Source organism: Corapipo altera, unplaced genomic scaffold (genome assembly GCF_003945725.1).
Source record: "Corapipo altera isolate COAL_440 unplaced genomic scaffold, ASM394572v1 69, whole genome shotgun sequence".
In the NCBI taxonomy this organism is placed as follows: Eukaryota; Metazoa; Chordata; class Aves; order Passeriformes; family Pipridae; genus Corapipo; species Corapipo altera.
The window spans coordinates 374,951-400,040 of record NW_020884908.1 but is presented as its reverse complement, the minus strand read 5'-3'; the positions used below and the strand labels follow the sequence as shown (position 1 = coordinate 400,040).

Sequence of the window (25,090 nt, the reverse complement as noted above, 5' to 3'; positions counted from 1 at the left end):
ACAAGTACCTCAGAACAAAAAGGAAAATACCTTGTGCTTTATTAGAACATCATGTATTCCTATTTTAGAACATTTGTGAGAATGGTAACTAAGCATGAACAAATGTTTAAAACCATAGCACATTCATGGAGACAATTGACTCAGGACAAAACCAGTCAGATATCAGCAGAAGGACACTTCTCATTAAACAGTTGTTCCATCTCTAGGCTCTCAGGCCATCGTCCAGGGAAACCTACAGAGCACTTCTCAAATACGAGCTTCGGAATGGAAGATGTAGTTTTACAAGCAACTAAACTGACATAACAGCAAAAATTCATAACTCTGCTAGATACCAAATACATTCAATGGGCCAGAAAATAAAATCTGTGGGCTCAGTATGATCTCTCCCCTCCACAGTCAACTCCCCACCTGCCACCAGTTATAAACTGTCTGTCTCATACCCTCAGGAGGCAACTGCTTTCTCAGCTCTTCCCTCCACCGAGAACACCCTGTCTCCTACCGCTTCCCTTCCCAGGAGCTGCCTTTTGTTTCCCAGATGGTAAAAGTGATCTGTATTTAAGTGAACTCTGAGCAATGGTCTTCATCTTCTATCCAGCTTTGAATACTGAGGTTTTGATTTCAAACCTTAACAAGGGCATTTCTGATCGAGAACTTGTCACTTCTCAGCTGTGTCACTTGGTCCAGTAAACCCCACAGCCTCCAGCTACTGATCTCTACCGTGTTCTTGCATCAGATTCATCCCCACTACCACTGTTCAGAGTAACTATGCACAAAAAGAAAATAGGAGTAATGAGCCCATAAAAGAAGTTTTAGGAAAGGTATTTTCAACAGTTAGGAAAGAAAGATCAATAGGTAAAGCATGTGTGAGCAAGGAGGGTAACCCACATGTCTGAGTGGGGACACTATCCCATGTTTAAATTCAAAATACATTTAGTGACTCGATGTGCAGTTCAAATAAAGTTTTCAAAGGTACCTTTCAAAGAGTAGCACTAGGGTTTCTAACCTATTTAATAGAGAATCTTTTTTAAATAATGATGAGTAAATACATTAAAGCAAACTTTTATCTGCACCTAGACCTATTCCACCTTGTCTCTGTGAATCTCTTCTTTCTACATTTTACAAATATCAAAGTATATTTAATAGGGAAACCACAAAATTCAGTCCCAAACTGCAAGCTCCAGCTATGTAATCTCTATTTGAAGCCACGGGCATGAAGAACAAAAGTGTCCACCTGCAGAAACTACTATCAGCCTTCCAGATTCTCAAATATTAAAGTATCATGTTCTACACTCAAAGTAGAAAGAAAAACGAATAGAGGCATTATAAAAAGTTAGATTATTCAAATGCAATTATCCAGAAACTGACTGTTGATTACAGCATCAACAAGTCTTAAATATTTCTTTATTTACATCTAAATACTGTTTCAATACATTTCATGTGCCTCAATGTAGTGTAGAGTCTGAGGTCTACAGTACCACATTTTGGTTGTAAACAGCAAGCATAAAAGTGATTGTTAAAATCAGTAGTAAGTGACAAGCTCTAATATGCCTATAAACACATATCCTTCATAAAATCATAATAAATATATAAAAATCACTGATTCAACACACATGTATTCATAAACATAAAAAAATAAATTACAACTTCCATCTTTTAAAGCATTCCACTTAAACATGAAGGCTTTGTTCAAAACAGTCTACCAATTAATAGTTTAATTCAGGCTTTTCTACTCACTGGGAAAGGACAGCTAAATGATTAGTGCTTTCACTTCCAACAGACACTTTAGTTTGTGTGTTATAAATGATTTTATCACAAGACTGTGAAGCAGTTTGCACATAAAGTTATTTAGTAGTACGCTTATAATGACACAAATAATTTAAGATTCAAGTTGAAGAGAACTTTTGCATTTCCTAAACTAACATTACATGAGGAATTATGGTTTTAAGGGAAAACATCAGGACTCCTACAAAAAAAAAAAAAAAAAAAAAAACAAAACAAAACACAACTGTAGAAAAAACAAACACACCAACAAACCCAACCCCACCCACCAAAACCCAAAAACTTCACACAACACCTCAGTGAAAGTAAACTAAATTTAAAAAAATATATATACATAGTAAAAAGAAAAAGAAAATTTTCCAAAAAATTCAGTAGATCAATTAGTTCAACTCAGGGCTCTCCGCACCTTCAGCTAGAAATGAATCAACTTGTTTTCAGGCTAGTACTCTGAAATAAAAGTTCCCTTTCAGAAGTTCAGAGCTTGTATTAAAGGTTATTAATGAAAACTTAGAAAAGCACTTTACAGGAGAGGAAGAAAAAGAAGATACATGTTGATACCTGTGCACAAGAAGCAGATGTTGGACAACTGACTGATTATTTTCACTTTACACATTAAAAGGAAACTTTAGAATAGTCCATCTGCCATGTAAGTGAAAACAGCATCAATCTTTTCTCTAGTCTGTTTTCATCAGTCTGTCACCTATTTTTATTTAAGAACATTCAGTAAAAGTGGCCTATAGACAGAGATAGAAAAGCTTTCCCAGGAAGGTATATGGAAGAAACAATATGGAAAGGAGTCACTGAGGTAAAATTTAACACTAGACTCAAGACAAAGAAGTGCTTGCTCTTTGGAAGGAGTCATGGTTGTTTAGGAAACTCACATAAAAAAACAAAATCAAACAAAACAAAAACAAAAATACATAAACACACACATCTGTTTGCTTTAAATTCCACCATATAAAGTTGAGAAAAAGAAAAGTAAGGTTATTTCACAGACGTTGTTTCTTATGAAACAAATGTCAGATTTTACCATCACTGAGATAATTGTCTCAATTTGCTTCAGAATTTGTTTCAATAGTCTACCTATTATACCAAAAATGCTGCACAGTAGAGAAACCAGGCAAGAACAGAAATATTTTGAAATCTTTGTTGTCTTCCAGGGAAAGAGTATTGCTTACCACTCCAGTTATGTCAGTATGCTACAAGAATTCAAACTGTTAATTTCTTAACCAGATTACTTTGACAGATAAAGAACAACATTTACATCACACCAGAACTCAGAAAATTAAAATTGAAAAATGTCTAAATAATTAAACAAACTACACAATAATTGTTGCATCTGTGCAAAGGCCCACATAGCACAGTGTGGATCTATGATGGTAAACGAAGGAAAATAAATAGGGAATTCTTTAAAAAAGGGCAAGCTCATCATCATAATTCTCTAAAACACCTCCAAGTTTCTACTAGCCTTGTTAAGGGACTCTTCTGAACAAATGGGCAACTGTGTTCCATCAATTTGTATTGATTCCTTCAGCATTCTGCATTTGCCAATACATTCGCTTCTTCTAGTTTTTTTAAAAGTTCCTTACTTTTTTTCCTGGTGCTATGTTGGCTTTTATTTTAAATAACTTTCTACAAAAGCCATTCTTCTAGTTTGCTGTACTCCCACGACAACCACAAAGCAAAAACAAAATCCCTAGTAAAACTGTATTTGAAAACACTTATAAATATGCAGAAAGCATACAACATGGATACATATAATGCAAGCAAAGGACTATATGGATCACTGCAGAGTTCCTACAAAACTACACATATTCCTTTCATTTTTACCTCGGAAAATTTGAGTTTGACCACAAAACACAAATCAAACTAATGCAAGAATCCTATCCTAATTTTTAGAAAATGTTTTAAACTTGTGGTACATTGGCTAAGTAATCCCATGCAATCTTGTTTGGAGAGACCAATTTCAGCAGACAGCAGATCATCCTCAAGGAAAACTTTCTGTACAATGTCCTGATACTCTGTCTCAAGAGTCTGTGCATTTGAATAGTCCAAAGCAGAAGTCAGAGTTTGCTGGCAAAACTACACATAAACAAACATACATTTATTACATACTACGTATGTATATTACATGTATATATTATATATTCTATTACTAGGTTAAACTTATCTCACCTCAAATGTGTACTGTGACTAATCCCAAATACATTTGTTTCCTGGGAAAAAGAAACAAAGCAACAATTTTAATATTGTACAGTTCACCTTTTTTTTTTTTTGGTTGTTTGTTCATATTGCACTTGCAGGTCTACTGATAAAATATTCCAAAATCTCACCAGCAACAAACAGCGATTTTATTGTATGTTCCCTGAGCAACCAAATGATGAATTGCCTTTAGCTTGCCCTTCTGCATTTTCCTTCTTCTTCAGTCATAAAAAGACACCTACAAGTTTCTGAAACAACTATGTCAAATACTGAACTACAAATAACAGTAATTAGGTTCCCCCCGAAGATTTTTCAGAATAAAAATTAAAATGCATTCATGACTGTTATTAAAAGAAAGGTGCAGCCAAGAGCACTGGATTAAAAATGATGAAGCTGTAAAGTGTTCTGGAAATGTCAATGCTTATCGCAATATAACATTGTAAAAACACCTTACAGAGTCAAGTCTAACCTTCATCTGGGCTTCACATTCTCAATTGAAGTTGTAACTACAGGTCTCAAAAATGGGAGAAAAAAACCCTAATTCCTAGATGTCATCATTTTAACACTGCTCTCAAACAGGAAATAAAAATCTTTCCAGTGTACATTTTAATTGCCTAAGTGCAATTTCAGCCACAGTACCCCCCCCTCCAAAACCCTAACACCACTCAACCCCAAAAAAGTCACACACAACCCCTTTTTTCTTTAGAGACATCAAAATACACAAAATCCTGTTTGAAAATCTGTTTCCATCTCTGTATAGCTTTTGACTGTATGCAAACACAAAACACCACAACTACATGCAAAGTATCCACCTGCAAATAGATTCATATACAATGCTAACACAGTGTTACACATTCAATCCTTTGCTGTTTTGGGAAGAGTTCTCCTTGGCCATGTTGCCAAATCCTTCCAGACAGACTTTCAAGAGCAGTTCATGCACAAAGTAGAGACACTGAGGGAGCAGCCAAGTGAAATGGTCTCAATGTCAAATAAATACAGTGCTATTTCTCATGCTTCCACTTACTAGTTTCATTTTTCATCTAGAGTAAACCAGAAAAACGTTTCCCAAAAAAACTTTTACAAACAGTTATCTCATTTAACAGCCTCATCACTGCTCTGGCATTTAGCCACCCTCAAAAAGCCATTTATTGCTTCATATACCATCTCACTGTAACTGCTGTGCCTTAAACACTGAGTGAACTATTAGATATTCCCCAGGAAAGTGATCAAAATGACACAACATAAAGGGCAACCAGCAATCCAGGGTATAATAAAATAACAGCATAGTTATTTTATTAAAGAATTACTACAATATTTGTACTCAGTTGCATAGAAACCCTGTGAAGCTACTTACAACGTTGACTTTGGTACCTAATATATCTATGACATTACTACTAATTTAAATGTCAAGGCAGCTAACAGTGACTTTTCACAGTGTTACAGAAGGTGCATGTTTATCATACCAAGATGCTGTAATCACATCTGATAAGGTGTGAGGAGAACCCACCAGCTGAACAATTCAAAGGTAATATCACGAAACCATTTTGTTTTGTTGTGTCAACCCCAGCTACATTTTAGGACATTATGAGCTTGCAGGCAGCCTGGTAAAAATATATGGTTGACAAAGCAACATTCCTACACGTACATTTTCAATTCTCTTGGTCAAACACCACTTAATCCCCACCAACCAGAACCTGGAGATGAACGCTGTCTTATTTGTGTTGTCAGGAGATCAAAGGAATTCAATGCCCAGTTGTGGTCCTGTATTTCTACTCAGAGTGGGAATGAAAATTATGTCCTTTTCTTTTGGAATTTTAAAGGGAAAAAGAAAAAAGGCATATTTTGTACTTTTACTAGAACCCCTACAGATTTCTTGCAAATTCCTGTTTTGGGGAAAGCCTGCAGCTACCAGCTCTCTCTTTACTCCATATATTAGGCCTGAAGCCATGTCACCCTAAGTCTTCCCAGGCCATGGGTCCTGGCCCCTCTACCACCTTCATCTTTCCAGAGTTTGGGGCAAAAGGGTGGATAAAGCTGTGCAATATTGATTTTGTCAATCAAGTCCTCAACTCAAAAAACTTTCTGGGAAGTATCAAACTTTGACTAAGTGGATTCTTGTCCTTTTCAAATTGCCATGGACTTAAATCCAAACCAAATCAAAATTAGACAACCATATTTGACATTTGGTAAAAATATAAAAAGGAGATATCTATAATTCCATTCAGATCCTCTCATCTCTAATAGTCTTCCTCCTGCATGAGTCTTGTTCTTAGTACTTATTGGCATTAGCAAGCAAAAGAAAAACTTGACAGCCATACGAGTCTTATCTCCTTGCACAAAAGTTTGGCATCGCTCTGGGCAAGTGCACAGCAAGACTATCTCAACATACAAGACACATGGACAATGATCTTGATCAGAGATGTTCACGAAGAGACCAAGAGGAGGGGAAGGAATGGGCATAAAAGGAGAAAGCCCAGCAAGTTTTTCAAAATACAGAAGATTATTTAAAAGATCTGGCTGCAAGTGTCATTTCCAGAGCCAGTGAAGCACTTCTGGAGGGCTTTTTTGTTTCATTTTTCCAATATCAATAAACCAAAGACATGAAACCAAAATTAGGACTTTAAGCTTTTTTAAGCTCGCAACTATAATTACTCTGTTCTAAGGACCCAATATAAATGCAGTAATTTCTGAGGAAAAAAAGAATGAAATTAGGTTCATTCCACCTAATCTTTCCCACAATTGCCAGGGACATGTATGATCAGTCTTTGTTAATTCTTTACCACAGAACTTCTCCTCCTCCTTGTGTCAAAAACTTATCGGAAGTCCTCAAGTAAAAGAGAATCAGCTTCCCAGAATATCTTATCCATGTCAATATATTAAAGATGAGAACTAAGCTACCATTTAACCTCTTCTGCTGCAGCTAAACTGAAAAACACTGAGCACTTCCTTAAACACAGCTAGAATTTAATCCAGGCTACTGGTTAAGAATGCTATGCAGCAGTATCATATCAATAAGTTCACACAGACAAATAATTCTAAATTTTCAAGGCTGACTCTTTTATGCAGTTTAATCACCACTGTTGGTATCCCAGCTCCAAACCAGAAAACCACTGGAACCAAGTGTGCACGTAAAAACCATACACACTGCAAATGCCCCCTCTGCCTCTCTCTTTTTTTAATCAGTGCTTAAACTGGAAGTTTGCCTTTAGGAGAAAAAGCAATGTTTTTATGCCAAAAGTCGACGTATGCTGTTCAACACACCTGTTGAGTTCTTTCCTGAGAACACAGACACACTACAAGTGACACAGTAGAAAAGTCTTCTAGAAGAGACAGGAATTTTTCCATTAAGATATTTCTTACATTCATTTTTTAGTTGTGGAAAATATAAATAAACTTTTCAATAGCCATGTTAGTGTAGAGGAATGTCTTGTTTTTACTGGGTTCCCCAAAATAATAATTTTCTTGCATACCTATTTTTAAAAATATCTTTTGCTGGTATTTCCTGGCTATGTCATAAAAATTATTATAATTTGTCACATATTATAACATTTTTTATGCTAATTTCAAGCTTGAATATGCATTATCTGGAATTAAAGTCTATACTACATTTTGATTTTACAACATTATTATTAAGTTATTTTTGATTCTACTTTTTTTTAGTGGAATACGTAAAGTAACTTTTTTTTTTGTTTAATTTTGGCTTTGTTATTGTAATGTGGCACCCTGAAAAAGAGAAAAACATAGTTTATCTTCAGACACTACCATACATCATGTCCTTAGACCATACAACATTTGAATTCTGTCAGAGACAATGGCAAAGGCCAGCTTGAGTCCAGAATGCCAACGATGTTAACTGACTCTTTGCATGATGAGATACCCCAGCCACATGTTCTCACACTGATTGATTATCTAGCTTGCATTTTAACTCAAGGTTGCCAGAAAAGCCTAACAAATTCTACAATTAAGTGTTTCTACAAACACAAGTTGCTAACACCAGGTAATGTTAAAGCAAGGTCATACTAAGTCACATAGATTCAAGGTTTGGCTGTCTTCCTCAATTTAATTTTTTTTCTTTTTCATTTTCTGAAAATCATACCATATTATTGAGGGAATATATTGAAATTATACAGCAATTCTCACTAAGTTAGTTTTTCCATCACACACTCTGTGGTCAACAGAAATATGGAAGGGCTTCCACCTTCACATAAGGGACTGGACAGTAACACAGAGGTCTAAGGTTACAGGGGCATATGAAGTACAATTAAGGGACCAAGAAGTCTCCCAGACATGTGCAGCTCTTATTACAATTTCAGTTTCTGTGAAGAGAGGCACAGAAAGGCTGCAAGAAAAAGAAATACAAGAGAAGAGGATGAGCCTGTTATATGACAGTTCTCCTCAACACCTTCCACTGGTAGAGTGGTTGTGGCATCCTCCTCTCCCTGGGCTCCTACCAAACCCAGCTCACTCATAGTCCCAGAAAGCAGCAGAAACTCTGGTGGTTCGTATGTTCCCCAGAAACTGCTGCCACTTTAACAACCTAGTTTAGTGTCAATGCCATTTGCATTTGAACCTGACAACATCCAATGCAGCAAGCTGTAAAAACACCCCCAAACCCCACACGCTAATTTAAACAGTATTTAATTTGGGCTCCCTTTATTAACCACAGGTAATGGTTACATAACTAATTGCACCATTCAGCCCTGATGTAAAATGTTTAATGCAGAACATAAATTTTACCATCTTGCCACTTGTGAAGGCAACAAAATTACCTGAAAAGTTAAGCTTAATAACTCAAAGTACAGTAGATGTTGTGAAATGTGACTTCTATAACAAGTTTATCATTAAAACATACACCCACATTTTACATTTAGAATGAAAACTTATCTTACGCGAGTATAAGAAAGTGAAGGCTGGAGATGGGTGTTTTACCTCTGAGCTGCTTAAGGAGACTTTTGTTCCAAACTGATGAATAACACAGACAACAGACTCTTTGGATGCAGCCAAAGAACCTTGCATGACAGGCAACCAGAATATAAATAGCAAGAGTAACTGCAAAAACCTCAGCAGCTTCACAGTGTGGTGCTAAAGCCTCACAACCACGTAACACCACCAAGGAGAACACCCCACCTCCACCTCAGAGAGCAGCAGAAGTAACAGCAGAGCCATCCTGTTAAACAACACCAGCCATGCCTTGCACACCCTGTGCTCAGCAGAAAGCACAGTCTGAAGTAGCAGTGTCTGAACAGGGATGCTGGAGCACAATTAGATAACAGGGCATGGGTAAGTTCAAGTACAAACTCTCCCACAGGAAATGCACCTTATGGGCATGTCCTAACACAGATGAAAGTGCATATGCTCCAGATTCTCAGCTGAAGTCATTCTATGTGAGAAGGAACAAACTCCTTCCAGCACTTGACAGTGACTTTGTGGCTAATCAGAACTACAGTAAGTATAGGGTGTCCCTACAAGCAGCACCATCAGTACAAGTAACGAGGCAGCAAACACTAGCAAAGGGCAGGATCTGTATTAACAGCACGACTTTCCAAGGAAAAAGAACACGGAGCCACACCCTTACTGGCAGAGGAGGGCAGAAGAGACAGACAAATGGCTTTAGCACTTTTCTGACTTAGGGTCTTCTTTCAGATAAAGCTCTGGAGCAGCACAGTAGCATTACAGAGCTGGATCTAACAGGAAGAGAGTTACTGGTGCCTATTGCAATTACTATCCAGCACACCAGCACAAAAAGCCCACAGTTTAAATAGCCCAAGTATTTGAAGTTCCCCAGGTTTCCAGTACAGACAGAACCTTGCACCATGCCTGAAGACAGGCTGTCATGTACAAGCAACTGCAGGCAGCTGTGCTGGGCTCCTTCCAGCTGCTCTCTTGGCTCTGCACAAATTGCTGATAAACCTTCCTGAGAGCAGTGCCAAGCACTACTTAAACTTCGAGAGGTCATTCATTACCAATTCTTTGGGTGCACCAGAATTTCAGCCTTAAATGAAGCTATGCTGACCTATATAAACCCCTCACTTTGACGTAATGCCTGTAAGTTACTTGATACACAATTATAATTACAACGTCTTCATTTTGCCAGGAAAAAATTGTGTGTTTTACACAGTAATTGCCCTGTGAAATCACCTTTCTTCAGTACATAAACTGAAACAAACCGTGCCTGAACCACAAGACTTAAGTTGCTGAAATTATTATCACTGTCATGGCTTTAACACATAAACCAGTTTCACCAGTTTGCAAAGACCATAAAAAGACAGTGTTGTTCTGAAAGATTATTTATTATACATAACATTACAGTACAAGACAGTGGTAAGGAAACAGACCAACAATTGTGTATCAACATCTCCTCTAAGTTTTGTTTACCAACAAAAAGTTACTAGGAATAAAACCACCAGAATCAAAGGTGAATGACAGAATTTGCTGCTGTTAAGCAATTGTCAAAGACCAACTATGTAAAACTTGTGAAAAGATAAGTAAAAGGTCCCATTAGGCATTTCTACTCTGGGTTAAACAACCTGATATGGCTTGCTAAGTATAAAGTTCTGTCATACTGAGATCATGCTGCTTCTGCATCACTGGATACAAAACTCCTGTTAAGCCTTTAGCCTCCCTCCATTCTAAGTATTAGTTTTGACCCAGTTCTGGCCTCATAAAGCACAAATCCCCAAACACCCTATTCCATGGAAAAAAAAAAAAAAAGACTAAATTCTCATATATAAGATCAACAAATAAGCTCACTCTCATTTTCAGATCAGTGAGAAGTCAGACAAGCTATATTCCAATACCACATGGTGACAGCCAATTCTAGGATAAGTCTCTTATTCCCACCACTCCTCCTTTATGTTGGGTAAACAGGCTGCAGCAGGAAGAAAAGGTCAACATCCAACCTGTAGGAGATGTTTCCTTCATGCAGAAACAGTTCAGAACATACCCAGGAGCAACACCCCTCAAGGACTTAGAGGTTAAATTTGGGCACTTCCCAGATCAGTCCATTACAAAGTCCATCAGTTTGGCTGTAGCTAAGAAGTTTCAACGGCATTTTTTCTCATGAAAATTATTGTACAGGGACATTTATTTTTTTATTATTAGTTTTATTGAAGGCCATGGTTTCTATGAAGATGGATCATATATAATGAAATAAGAAAACTGCTTTGGTCTGTATAGTATGTTGTGCTTGGAGAAAAATTATCCTATTAAAACAAGGAAGATGTAAAAAGAGCAATCAAGCTACAGCACATCAAATTCTGTGAAGTGCGAACATTTACACACACACACTTTGCAATAATACAATACTTCCTACAGACTTGTTTCTATGATTATTGGGTGACTGAAAGTAAGTGACAGCAACCCTTGAAGCCACTAAATTTTCTACCAAGTCATTTTGGTTTTTCTTTTAGTACCTATTTTACCACAACACCAAAAGCACCAATTCTATAACTCTTCCAGAGCCAAAACTCCAGCTTATACTTGTAAGAGTGCCAAAACTCCCAGCTTCAAACTCCAAAACCACACCCAACTCAAAAAAATCACTACACAAATTCAAAAAAACTACAGTTAAATTGTGTTTAAGACCAATAAAAGCAAGTCTAGTTACTCTATGATGCAATCTAATATCTAGTACTTGATATATTTTCACATTTTTGTTTTTCAAGGCCATGTTGATGGGGCTCTGTGCAACCTGGCCTAGTGCAAAATGTCCCTGCCCATGGCAGGGGAGTTGGACCTAGATGAGCTTTAAGGTCACTTCCAACCCAAAACACTCTATGCTTTTATGATTTTATCTCTTTAAAGGTCTCACTGTTAATGTTCTAAAAGAAACCCTAGCATGATTTACAGGCTCTTGAACCAGGGATGCCAGAGATTTATTTGGAATGAGAGATTTTGGAGCAGCTTACAACAAAATCCAATAAATTTAGTCTCATTACCATCCATAGGTGGGTGTATCACAGCATCTTGTTTTCCTGTCCTCCCAAATAGTAGTGTCCTCCCCCTGTACTACCAACCTTCCCCGCCACACACTTCTTAGGATCATTCTGGTATTTGCTCTGTGAGACTCCCCATCAGCAACATCAAGTATTAGCCTGAAGACAACTAACCCAGTCACGTATTTTTCTGCTGGCTTAGTGAAGTGAATCAATTCCAGAATCATCAGGAGAACCACAGTGGTGGGCATAGAACCACACTACTGGGACCAAGGGAGAATCCAAGGAGCGTGATGACTTAATTTTCCTTTAACAGCAACATAGTGTCCAACTGCTCACTACACTGCATGGCTTCACCCATGGATTTAAACCACTAGTTAAAAAGACATGATGATAAATCAGTATTATTTCAAGCTTAGAGTAAGGTCATGAAAAAATATTATTTATATTCTCTGTTCATATGTTAATAGTTTTCTCACACCTCTTAGAAATGCCTGTTTTTTGAAGTGAAAACACTAGTTCAAAAACATGTTTTTTCAGCAAAGAATAAACAAGAAATTAATTCCTTAGTGAAAAGGATTGCACAGACACAAAGCATATAGGATTCTCAATTTAGGCCACATCAGAACTTTAATTCTTCATTTCCTGGCTTCTTTCCCATTAAAATTTCAATTTGGCATTCCAGTTAAATGTGTCCTTTCAACTTAGATATGATAGGCTTTAAAGCTATGCATTTCAAGTTCAGTAAAGATCAAAATATTCTATTAAAAGACCATCATCAATTAACTGATGCCCTTGAAGTAGGTCAAGCAAACTTTTCCGGGCAAACAACATGAAAAAAAAAATAGCACCAAGTAAACAAAACAGAAGCCCAAGAACAGTCAAAAACCCTTGTCCAACACCTTGTACTCCCTGCTGCAATTATCACCACCTCTATTCCACCATGCTGCCAGCAGTTTCTGAATACACAATGCAGTCACAGCTGCTTCAGTGACATTGGACCCTGCAAAAAAAAAAAAGTACTTAATCCTGGTGCCTGTGAGATGTTGTTGAAAATCCAAAGAACATCTGCCTCACTGCAAGTTGAACAGATATACAGTTTCACTTTGGTGCAAGGTAATGTGAGCCTGCAATCTGCTTTTGGTTTCACCTGTTTTTCATCAGGAAATAATCACCATATTAACTTTAGGAACTGCCAAAACATTTGCATAAAACAACAATTAACTTCAAGAGAACACAATGCCAGTGCTTAACTTGACGATCACATGGTTCCATTATGTTGCAGTGCTAAGACTTTGATTGAGAGATGAAAAAAAAGAAAGACAGGTATGATTAAAGATAAAGGATCACAGGGCATTCTTAGCAGTAGAACTAAACGCCAGGTAGTACATTCAAATGCCACCTACAGTGGTGAAGCACTTAAGTTTTTATAATAATTTAAGATAATTTTCCGTGCAATATTTGGAATGACAGCTCTCCAGATCCTCCATGACAAACTGCACTTCTCTTCTATTTAGAAATGCCTCACAATATAGAACCAAAATTCTGTAATTCCTATAGAATGAGCCATAATACATTTTATTTCGCTTAAACTTTAGATGTTAGAATAAAACCAGCACCTTCAAATGGAAAAAAAAAAAATTCCACAAGACTTTGAATGGTGTAATCAATAGAAAGCATTCAAATCCAAGCTCAGTCCAGAAAGTAACTATAACCTCATTTCAGTTTCCAGATTGCCCTCTGGAACTGTGCCCATGCTACTGATGATGTCCAAAAACGAAGAAGCGGCTTAAAATAGTAGAAGTGCAGCAAACAGAAACCAGAGTTCTTACTCAAACCAGTAGAGAAAGAATTCAGGTTATCCTATTATTTCATAAGGACAGCTATCAAGATTATCAACAACCTTTACTAGAGTCTAAGAAGGTAAATGCTCTGAGCGAACTACTTAAGCAACAAGGCTCTGCTTCAGACAACCAGTTTGAGACTCTGGCTAATTTTTGCAATACCTGGAGGTTTTCTTCTAAAATCCTTGACAACTTCTGCTCTTGACAAAGCAATCACTACAGGCAATATCATCAGCACAGCTCAGTTGGGTTAAGTGCCTAGTGACAGCAGTGTTTCAGAACAACTGCACAAAAGATGTTTCAGACCTCATTCAAACAATTTATCACTGGATGTGAAATCACAGCCACACGTTCAGCTGCGAGGACAGCAGAACCCAGATCTGTCTCAAAGAGCAAGAAGTCTACAAATATTTTTAACCAAGTCCCTTTTCATGTGCTATGTCCCACTTAACAAGCACACTGCTGTAATGCTACAAAGACATGATACCAAACAGTTGCTGGCTCATCAAGCACCTTGTGTCGCACAGGAATCAACTTCTACAAAGCCATCAAATCAGAGACTATTAGATTTCAGTCATAAAGACTTGCTGTACTACCAGTCTTCCTTCCAATTAGCTCACAGATGTCACAGATCGCATTCCTTTAGTATCCCTAAAATCTCTAATTTTTCCATTTAGACTAACACCTGTCTCCCCCGCAGGAAGCTTTATCAACAATATTACATACTTTCACTGTTATCTAAGGATGAGAGGAGTGAAAAGAAGTCCTTCTGCTTGCTCAAAATCTTGGAGCTGAATCACTGCCACTGCTATAGAGGGATCCAAGTGATATCCCACAGTAGGCCTGAAGAGAAGCCCTCCTTCTAAAGAGACTTGGACCAATAAAAGATTGACACCTACAAGATGTCTTTGAAACACTTAAGACCTTGAAAACCACAGGGGCTAAAACCAGCAGATTCCCATTACCAGTATGTCCATTCTATGAACACTCAACTGATATCAGCTTTTAGAGGTGCCATTCATCTGTTTTAAGCCCACTTGTGTTCCAAGCTGTTGCTCTGGCGCTTTTTTACCACAGTCTCTAAGACTCTTTTACATTTTTGAAGACGAAAACACAACTCAAGTACAAACCGCCAAAACTTATGCAGACTTTCACTGAATAAAACTGTAAACTCTGAGGAAAAAATAAAAACCAAAAACAAAACCCAAAAAACCAAATAAACAAAAATCAAACAAGAGTCTGACAAGTCATTTTCCATTAATTCATTAATTGAGGTTAAACAGTGTATCCTTTAATTTCATTTATAAATTCTGTCAGGTTAGTCTTTTAAAAAAAAAGTCATAGAAGTAACATTTCCAAGAAATAACAATTCCAAGTAAAACAGGTACAATAATTATACCTACATTGTCTCCTCTTACATTCTCATCAGCCTTACCAGCCCTACCACACTTTACACTTAAGAAAGGCATACTCGGTACACCCACACAAAAATTATCCAACTAGTCTGCAGAAACATAGATCTGGTTCTTTCTTCGTCTTAATTATTATTTTGATAGGTTCACAAGAGGTGAAAAAAGTCCACATAAGTCAGGCTCACAGCAGAAATCAGAATTTAGAAATACAGTATCTCTTTACAATTCAAAAAACAAGATTTATTATAAAAATCCAGCTGATGCTTTCAAAAGAAGTAACTTTTTTTCAATTTCCTGATATAACTCCTTTTCAGTCCAAAGCAGTGAGGTCTAATCTTCCCACCAAATGGGCTGTTCCTTTTCACATAAGAGGAGGAAGTCTCTTATGTCTCAACAAACCACTGTAGATTCCACATTGAGGTTTAGCACAAGAATTGGATTAAATTTTTGCTAATACTGCACACTTCAAAGACGGAATGGAGCACAACCATGAAGAGAGCACTCCAAATTACTGAATATTTGAACAACAGCAGCCAATAGTACCCCACAGCAAGCACACAGGAAAGCAAAACTGAATGAACTGCAGGTGTCTCACTAGTTCATAAATTAAGTTCAGCACCAGTGTAAATATTCTCATCCTCCTCAGGCAGGAAACCACATAAAACTAAGGACACTTCTAGTTCTGAATGAGAAGTGTGTGCCGGATGGTTCATCTTAACTTCTGATAAGTAAACAGGAAAAAAGAAGAAAAAACACTGCTGCTTTTCTTTCTTATACTTGATCTCAGTCTTTCAAATGACTGAAACTGATACCTGTGTGAACTATAACAAAAACTAGCCTATGAGTTTAATAAAAAGAAAATCCTTTCCCAGTTTCAGCATGACCTCACAGCCCACACGAAGCATATGGAATCTGGTGGTAATGCTACTAACAAACCACCACGGAAAATGGGCCTGAAAACACAAGGAACTATGACCTACTTTTGTATATAAGTATCTAATGTTTCCCAAAGTCCCAGCTTAACAACTCAATAAGATACTTTTGTGCTCAGTACAGTATCAAATGAGAGGCTTCTCTAAAGTTTATCCTATAATCCTGAACAAAATATGTGAAGTCAGCCAATCTGGCTTCTATCTTCCAGGAAGCATAAGGTTTCTCAAATAAATGTGAAATTCTGAAAAAAAGAATAAATATGGTTGAGTTCTGCATTTCAAATTTAGCAGAAGTTAGATCTACAACAAACTGGTTGTGAACACATACATTTAGACACTCAATCCTAAGGTCTGCTCAGCCTAATAGTCTTTCAGGAAGGTTTAGCTTATTCAGTTCAGCATTTTGAGTTACTACACTCCACCTTCCAAGGCAGAATTTTCAGGTTTTCCTCTTCAGAGACATCACTGATGAAACATAGTCAGAACTCAAACAATTAAAGTTTTAACTCTAATAAAAGGCAATTGGTGAGTAAATCCATTTATTTAGAATACTAAGAAGTTAGTCTTGTATCTTGCCAATAATAGATTCAGTTCTCATAATACTACCTTACCTCTAATGTTTGGGGTTTTTTCTTTTGCTGCCAGTTTCATCAGGGAAAATGCTGTTTATATTACTTGAGCATCATAACTTGAAATCCACTATCTCCCATCTGGAAAAACTGGTGTGAAATTCTATTCACCCATTGCTGTAAACTACTTCCAGATCCTTCTTCAAATGAAAATTATATGAAAGAACCTAGTAGTACGTTTTATGTTTGGGGACGGTTGCAGAATAACTGTTCAGGTAGTTTTATGTAAGATAATACACAGAGTTTTCTGTGATACGTAGACAAATCTTCTCATCTTGCAGGAGAATGTGACAAATAACTGTACACACATTAAAATAATACCAATAGTTTTAAGAAATGGATAATCTCTAAATACACCTACAACTCAGAGAAGCTGTACTGATCTAGGACAATACTCAACTGCAGCCATAGATTAACATATTAAATATTAAAGATTTAATCCAACAAATAACTAACAAATCCATTCTAAAAGCATATCAAAATCATGCATTCCTTATGCAAGCAAGTATTAATACATCCTACCAATTAATTCAACTTGAACAGGAAAACAACTGAAACACATACACACACACACATATTAAAAGTACTGTTGTAGAGCTTTTTCCTGAATCAGAGCATGGATGCACACATGAAGCAGGTGAACTGTGAAACTGTCTTGTTCCTTATCTCAAACCAAACAAAAAAAAACCCTATAAGAAAATAAACCCCAAACCATTGTGATGGTGTTTTGTTATTAAAAATTGTCATTTTCTACACCATCAGCCACAGGAGTTTTGGACACCATGTATATGAAGTCCCCAGAGAGTCAAACACTGAAAACTTGACCTAATTCTTCCACTAACCTGCCGTGACACTGCAGTTACCAAGCTCCCTACATAGTTTTACAAGAAGACTGTTAACCATTGCACTCTGCTGAAGCAATTAAGGTTTCTCTGCAGTTGTGGACATACTGCAGGGAGGTGACCTTTGCCCATTTCTGCAACCAAAAGAAATTTCAGAACTGCAATATCATCTTTACTGACTTTGGGGATTTGCCACGATGAAACTCATTGTTAAGACAAGCAACATCAATCTGAAATTTAGGTTCCAGGAGAGGCACTACTGAGCTCTGCTTCTCAGTGAAACCCTGTCTGCTGCTGTTCCCCTGGGTGTGAGGCAGGAAGACTATTCTGCTGCACAGAGGTCAGAAAAACAGGTCATCCATTTCTAACCAAGTGGCTACGTTAGTGCTAAAGCTTTGTAAAGTGTTGCTAAAATTCTCTATTGCACTTGCAGTGCTGGGTCACACGGACGTCACATTTCATCACTTTTACTGTGTCCCACCTCCTCCTCCCTTTACTTTCCCCTGTTTTCAACACATGACTCATACGTTTCTTTATAATTTCAGGCTGAAATCTCACCTTTACAGATCAACTCACCTTGGGATACAAAGATGATGACAGTACTTGCAAAGTTTTCAGCTGTGAAAAAACTGACAGACCTCACAGAAATACTTCTTGCACTCAGACCCATAAGAGAGCTAATACAGAACACAAGTGGGAGCACTGTTTCCAACGTAAGAGGCTAGAAACTAAAGTTCAGTGGAAATTAAAGACCTAAGATGCATGAATCAGAAATAAAAAGAAACCCAGCTTGACTACATGTAGGAAAACACACCTGTGGGAATAGATCCTCAAATAAAAATGTACTTGGTAAGAACTATTGCTTAAAGATTATGAATAATGGCAAGAATTCAAATATAAGTATCAAACGCATTGCACTATTATGGAAGCTGAATGATTTGGGTGATAAGTAAGTGGGACATTTATCACTCTTCAGGGCTACAACAACAGTGAAAGCTTCCTTTCACGCCCCTTAAAGCAGTTGTCTGCCCTGGAGAAATCATTTTCAACCATTCATAAAACTTTCAGTTTTATTCCTCTTACTGTTTTCCTACTATTAAACTGGATCTTTTCACTTCATCTCCCTCTTCTCTTGGTCCCAAATATACTGCTCTTTCCTTCAAGGGATACACCCTTTCTCTTAAAAGATCATCAGCCCATCAGAGCTGAGATGGGAATTGCTTTGAAAATCATCACGACAATAAAACAACAATAAAGGAGAATTAAATAGAACATCCATGAGTGAACTGTAGATGATTATCCAGTGACTCACAGGAGTATAATCAGACAAAAAAGTCAAATTCAAACAATTTGAAAGAGAAGCTACAAGCTGAAGTGTTTGAGTTTTATGACCAGATATACACCTGGGGGGAAAAAAAAAGTTTTATAATTATAGTCAAGTACTTTACATTGAATTATTATATAAATCACATAGAAATTATCCAAAAACTACATCTAAAATATCCTTGAGATATTTTTAAACTTATTTGTCCATCCTTTTTCATATAGTCTTTAAAGTTATATCAAGAATACCTTCACCACCTTATATGATGGATTTTAAGCTACTCTTTAAAGATCGTCTTTTTATTCTGAAAAATCCCTAAGTGTGAAAGATACTCAAAATGTGTAGTGACATTTGGTCTATATGAGCCTCCACCTTCTATCATAGTATCATTAAACATTTATTGCCACACCAAGCAAATTTCCTTTCCTTTTCTAAAGACATAATTGAAAAATCAGTCCTAAGCTCTGGATGAGCGGCACCCCTTCTCCCGCCTTTAACACTGGAAAATAATCAGTCTCATTGGAATATACAGCATGGAACTTTAAGAAAAAAAAATAGACAAAAGGTAAATACTTGTGCCAAAATATGCTTGGCACACATATGAAAGAGTCCAAATATTAAGAACAAGAAGACAAAAGGGAAAAAAAGTATTTGACTGGAAGACTCAAGAATTGTAATTCTCTGTCATTTAAAAAAGAAAGTATTTCTGCATTCGAAATACTACTTGGTGAAGAGGATTTTTCCGTACAATTGACTGTACAGTTCCAAAAAGCTTCAAATTCCTGGTGCCCTGACACTGCTGTCACACTACAAGAGTCAGTCTTGCAACAAATATCTCTTAAAAGAGCATAAAACCTTTGAAAACTATAAATGCTAAGGAGGTGTGACTGCAGATAAACAAGTAATCTAAAAATCTTCTTCACTTTTTTTACAATGGTATCATCTCACCCCTGGCCCCAGGTTTGATTTTACTCAACTGAAATAATACTATTTAAAAGCTTCAAAGTACTTTGAGAAACAAATCTAAAAAAAGAAAGTTCAAAATGGTCATTTGAAGTCTTCTTCCCAGATGCCTCTAACTCTGGATAATCTGCATGCCTGCATTGGCTGGACTCCCAGCTCCGCTGCAGTTAACAAAAATAGGAAATCAAACCTTCATTTTTCATCTCTTTCATGAAGACTGCATTTAGAGAGGCAAAAAAAAAGGGAAGTAAAAATAAGAAAATCAGTTTCAACACTTTTGTAATGACTTGTTCCAAAACATGGGTTTAGACCACGTTTGCTTGAGAATATAAACTATTTCTCTTGTGCATTAAAAGCTGTATTTCTACAGTTATAGTGTCTATAAACCCAATGATGAAGTAATAAACCATGTCTAGCAGGCCTAACTTGACACTGACATTGAGCTTTGAAAATCCTTTAAAATAAAAAAGTCCCAAGAGGGTGCATTAAGAAGCACAGAATCTTAGGGCATAGTGAGAAATACGATGGTTTGTTCCAGGTTTTTCAGCTGACGACTCCATACCTTTTGTCACAAGCGACCACGACACAATAAACAAACATCTGTGGGTCAAATAGGTCCCTCACAATTCATCAGTGACTCAGGAATTACATTAAGAACAAATTCAAAGTTCAAGTTTTGGATCAAGTTGTAAGTCCCACATTTAGTAGAATCACTGTTACAACACAGACTGCTATTTTGCTGTAAAAATCCTTATAAGATGGAGACGGAAAGAAATTATAATCTTATACCATTAGCTATTCTACACTTTTCAATACATAAAGCAATTTTCTTCCTTTTATAACTTCAGTTGTTGTGAAGGCATTAACAGAGTCACTTTCTGCCAACAAAGACTTCTACTAACTTGCATTATTGAAGTCACTAAGGGCTGAATCTAATCCAGTAGTTTTCTTTTTTCAAGGCTATGTAAACCAGCTATCAAAATAAACTACTCCACCTCAGTAAGCTGCTTGTAACACATAATTCCTTATTACAGGGTTACTCTCACCCCATCCAGCAAGACACCAGGACATTGCTTGCACCTTTGCAACGCTGAGGAAGCCAACTGGAATCTAAGACACCTGATAATGTCGGAACCAAACAAAGCTCATTTTGTTGTTTGGTATTTTCTACATTCAGTGTCTGATTTCTGCCCCTCTATGGTTACGAGCACCCTGTGTAAAGCAGGTCAATGTACCTTCTGCTGCCTTTTCCTGGAGAGAGTTGCAATGCCTAGCTTTACTCAAGAAGACAAAATCATTATCCAATTAAATTTATACACGAAGCCACAAAAAACAAAACACCTCCATTTTCCTCATGTAGTCAAATAAAATAATACTCATCTCTAACATTAAAACTCTTCCCGTGCTTTCTTAAACATCAAAAGAAGAGCATTTCTTAAGCATCAAAAATAGGTAAAAAGAGGAAATAAAAGAATTAAGAAAGACAATTTAATTGAGACTTGGCTTAACAAGATTTCTGTCTCTGTATCAGCTAAGTCTATCTAAAAGAAAAATAAGGGGAGAAAAAGGAAATGGTTCTTATACAAATGGTCTCTGGTCTTTAGAAAGCCCTGAATTTTAATTGTATTTATGGACACACCCAAGCAGTAATTCCTCTAAAGGTTTGAACAGTGGTTCAGACAAGATTTACATAATTAAGCCTCCCTTTGGCTATGACTTCAATCTAAATAGAACACTTCAGAAATGTGACAATACAGTGCAGTACAAACTGAGACCATAATAAAGATAACTAAACTTCCACTAGTTGAACAGATGAATCTTGGACAACAAACAGGCTTTCAAGGTTGGGGGGAGAGGGAGTGTTACTCAGGGTTGTTGGGGGAGGGTTTTTTGGGTTTTTGGGGTTTTGGTTTGTTTGAGGTTTTTTTTTAAAGACATTTTAAACAACTCACTAACATGAGGTTTCAAGACCAGATTTCCACTAATACACAATTTTTCAGTAGGGGTAGTTCAGTGGAAGTCTTACATGGACCTGGAACCCTCAAGTCTCAGTAAAAACAGTAGCCATATCTATAAGGCTATCTTACCGACTTGTTTTAAGAAAAGTTTCCGGTTCCAAAATCTAAGCTTAAATACTAATAAGACAATTTGAGCAACCCTACCTCAGCATGCGGTTTTCAGTCTCCATAGTGCCACATTTCCTGCTTCCAGTTCTGAATGGCACAAAAGGGTGCAGTTTTAATCCCCCAGCCAACAACCAAAATGCTACAACACAAAGCAGTGAGCAAATATAAAATACAGGTAGTCATTCCTTGCAATGTCCTTCCATGTCCTCTGAGTAAACAGCAGCAATGAAGAAAAGATGTTTTGTAGGACGATGGAAAAGAACTTAATTACCCACACACGTGGAGAACTCCATCTTTTCATTCTTCTTCTGTATCACTAAAAGCAGTACCACCAAAACCTTCACAAACCACTAACATTTGATCAGTATGACCAGTTACAGTGGATCACACATATTACAGATATAAAAGCTGTGGTACCTTGAATAAACCATGAAGGGTAATTGCTAACCTTAGCTGATTCAAAACATCTGTAAATTCCAAGGCTCCACCTTAGCTTTAAAACCTTCCCCAGAACCAAGGAAGTTGACCAAGAAATATCTCATTTAGTGCAAACTTGCCAATTTAAAAGCAAAAAAAGACATGTGGTTCACCAAAGTGTATGAATATTTGTGGGCTTTGCATACTCTTAACCCAAGAGGTATAATAGCAGACTGAGCCAAGTCTCCAAATTACAGAAACACAGGGAAACATATTGAAAAACTGAAGCTTACAAGTTTTTACTTATTCTGGCACAAGTTTATGTCACACCTTCCAAAAAGATGAGAAAAAAAATCCTACTTTCTAGTAGGCAATATTTTCATTTGAAGTTGGCAATTTATTCCCACTGTTTTGCATAAGAACACCCTACATTCCATCAGTGGACACTCAACTAATACAGCTTTGATTTACTGGTTTTGTCTTTTTGAATAATTTCTCTTTATTGTAAAGGATCTCTCTCATTTCTTCCCACATACAACAGTATTTTAGAACCTTTCAACAAGAGCAGTTTAACTTTGCTACTAAACTGCTGGCAGACAAAACAAAATGGAGCAGACAGACTGTCATATGCAGGCAACAACCACTTTAATCACCTCATTATAGGAGTTCTTAATTCACCTAATTGCTAATTCTATGGCCATTTTACCTTAATTACTTATATTATGGTCAACAAAAACACCACAACCCATCGATGAAGAGTTACTAGCAAAATTTAAAACTCCTCTAAGTGAAGCATTTCAATTTTAATACCTAAGCAAATAAATACTACAAAAGTGAATTTTTTTTCATTTAAAGATTTTAACACTGACACAGTTCGAAGGACATACTACTTTAGCGTGGGAAGTTGCCAACAACGCACAGGAATCTGCAAACAAAACAGGACCTACATCTTCAGAAAAGCAATTTCCAAAGCATGCCATGGTACTCTATATACTGCATTTCAAAGGCCACCATGCCACTTGCACTCAACAACATCACTCAGCTTCTGCCCCTCTGGAAGTTGAAGGGAGACAGGCAGAACACTAAGTCAGTGCAAAATGAACAGGTTATTGACCAGTATCTTTCGAATCAGCAAGGTCCTTGTGTACCACTTCACAGTGAACCTGATGTTGCACAGAGAGAGAAAAGACATTTATCTCATGGCCTCTGCCACTGCTTCTAATGATTTAATCTCACACTTGATTAGCTCATGTGAAGGCTGACCTTAAGAATTGCCTGTTGACAGAGGGAAGGGGAAGAAGAGCTCATCTAAACCAATGGCCACTATTTCTTCCCAAGCTTCTGCTTCTCATTAGCTCAGCATCTCCGAAAAGTCAAAGAAAATTATTGCACTAGTTATGCCTTCACTGCTGGCAGGATTCAAGGATTCAAGAACATGTCCAGTACATCCCACAATTCAAACTTTGCGTATTTATTGTGCAGCACAGTCAAGCTTTTTCTGCCCCACCATGTTCAGTTCTGGAGCTTCCTCAACATCCCCACTTCAGCCTACCTGTGAATCCCAACAGGCTGAAGCCTGGGATTTGCTCAAAATGGAGAAGACAGACACACAGAGGGGCTAAAGACTCAGCCAACAAAACCTGCTCAGTGTTTTTAACACTATCCTGTCTGAAGGTGTCCGTCTTCAAAGCGAGAGCCTCAGGAGAAGAGAAGGACCTGAAATGGCAGTTTTATGTCTGCTAAAAAAAACCTGGAAAACATTCAGCCAGTAATATCCTTATAGCCATTCATGATAGGAGAAAAAGTACAAGCAATTTGGCATTGTTCCACGACTAAATAATTTAAATTTCTTATTTCATTTGTAATATTATACCCCTACTGTGTTTAATGAATGACATTTTGCAACAGCAGTGAACTGCCTGTCTGTCTTTTAAAGCCTCAGACAGCTGAAATCTTCTTTTTAGTCATCTATTCTGTAACTTTGATCTGGGGAGTAACACAATCATAACATAAATGTAGCTTTATAGACTACAAAAACATTCTTTAATAACAGTCTCAGTCATCTGCTATGTGTTTTCTAAGAACGTTTGGGATTTTTAAATAGTTTTTTTAATAACAGGAAAATTGACATCACGGACTTTATGTTTTGCTCTCTTCCGTATAGCAATTTTAATTTTCATTTCTGTTATTTCATATCGTAATTTTCAAGTATTGCACAAAACTGTATTACAGAAAAGCTGAAATAGCAAGCATCAGTGTCTGGCACCAGGGACAGGCATTCACATCCAGATTGCTACAACCAATCCTTCAGATACATTAGGCAACCACGTCTTTATTTAGCCAACAAAGACTAAGTTTCAGTAAGCAACTCCATCTACCAACAGACTTTAAAATTACGTGCTACACTGATTTAAAAACAAACAATTTTCTTTAAAATAGTAACTAATAAAACTCCATAGTCTATTATAACAATTTAATACCTTACTGGTATTGAAATCATACTAAAAGCCTCTGAGTAAGATCAGAGGAGTTTTGATGGTTCCTGGTCTCAGTATTAAAGTCACACATATAATGTTCAAGACTCAAAACTGTTTCAAGTCTCCAACTCAGATGCATACCAGAAAACTAAAATCCTAATTAAATATAGTTTCTTCCAACCAAGCCTTGTGAGAAGGCTCAGCATCTC

At 37.0% G+C, this 25,090-nt stretch overlaps 1 protein-coding gene across 15 annotated transcripts in view; it reads right to left on the bottom strand.

The window, feature by feature from the left end:
- INPP4B (inositol polyphosphate-4-phosphatase type II B) overlaps window positions 1-25,090 on the bottom strand; it is a 374,654-nt gene that overhangs the window by 217,360 nt on the left and 132,204 nt on the right. The window contains exon 1 of one of the 15 annotated variants that reach the window (XM_027652913.1): window positions 12,818-12,859. The exons of 13 other annotated variants lie outside the window; for them this stretch is intronic. The gene's annotated coding sequence lies outside the window, so the exon portion shown is untranslated. Of the gene's footprint in view, window positions 1-12,817; window positions 12,860-25,090 lie in introns of those variants that run through there. One more of the 15 variants, XM_027652915.1, reaches the window with a different exon arrangement.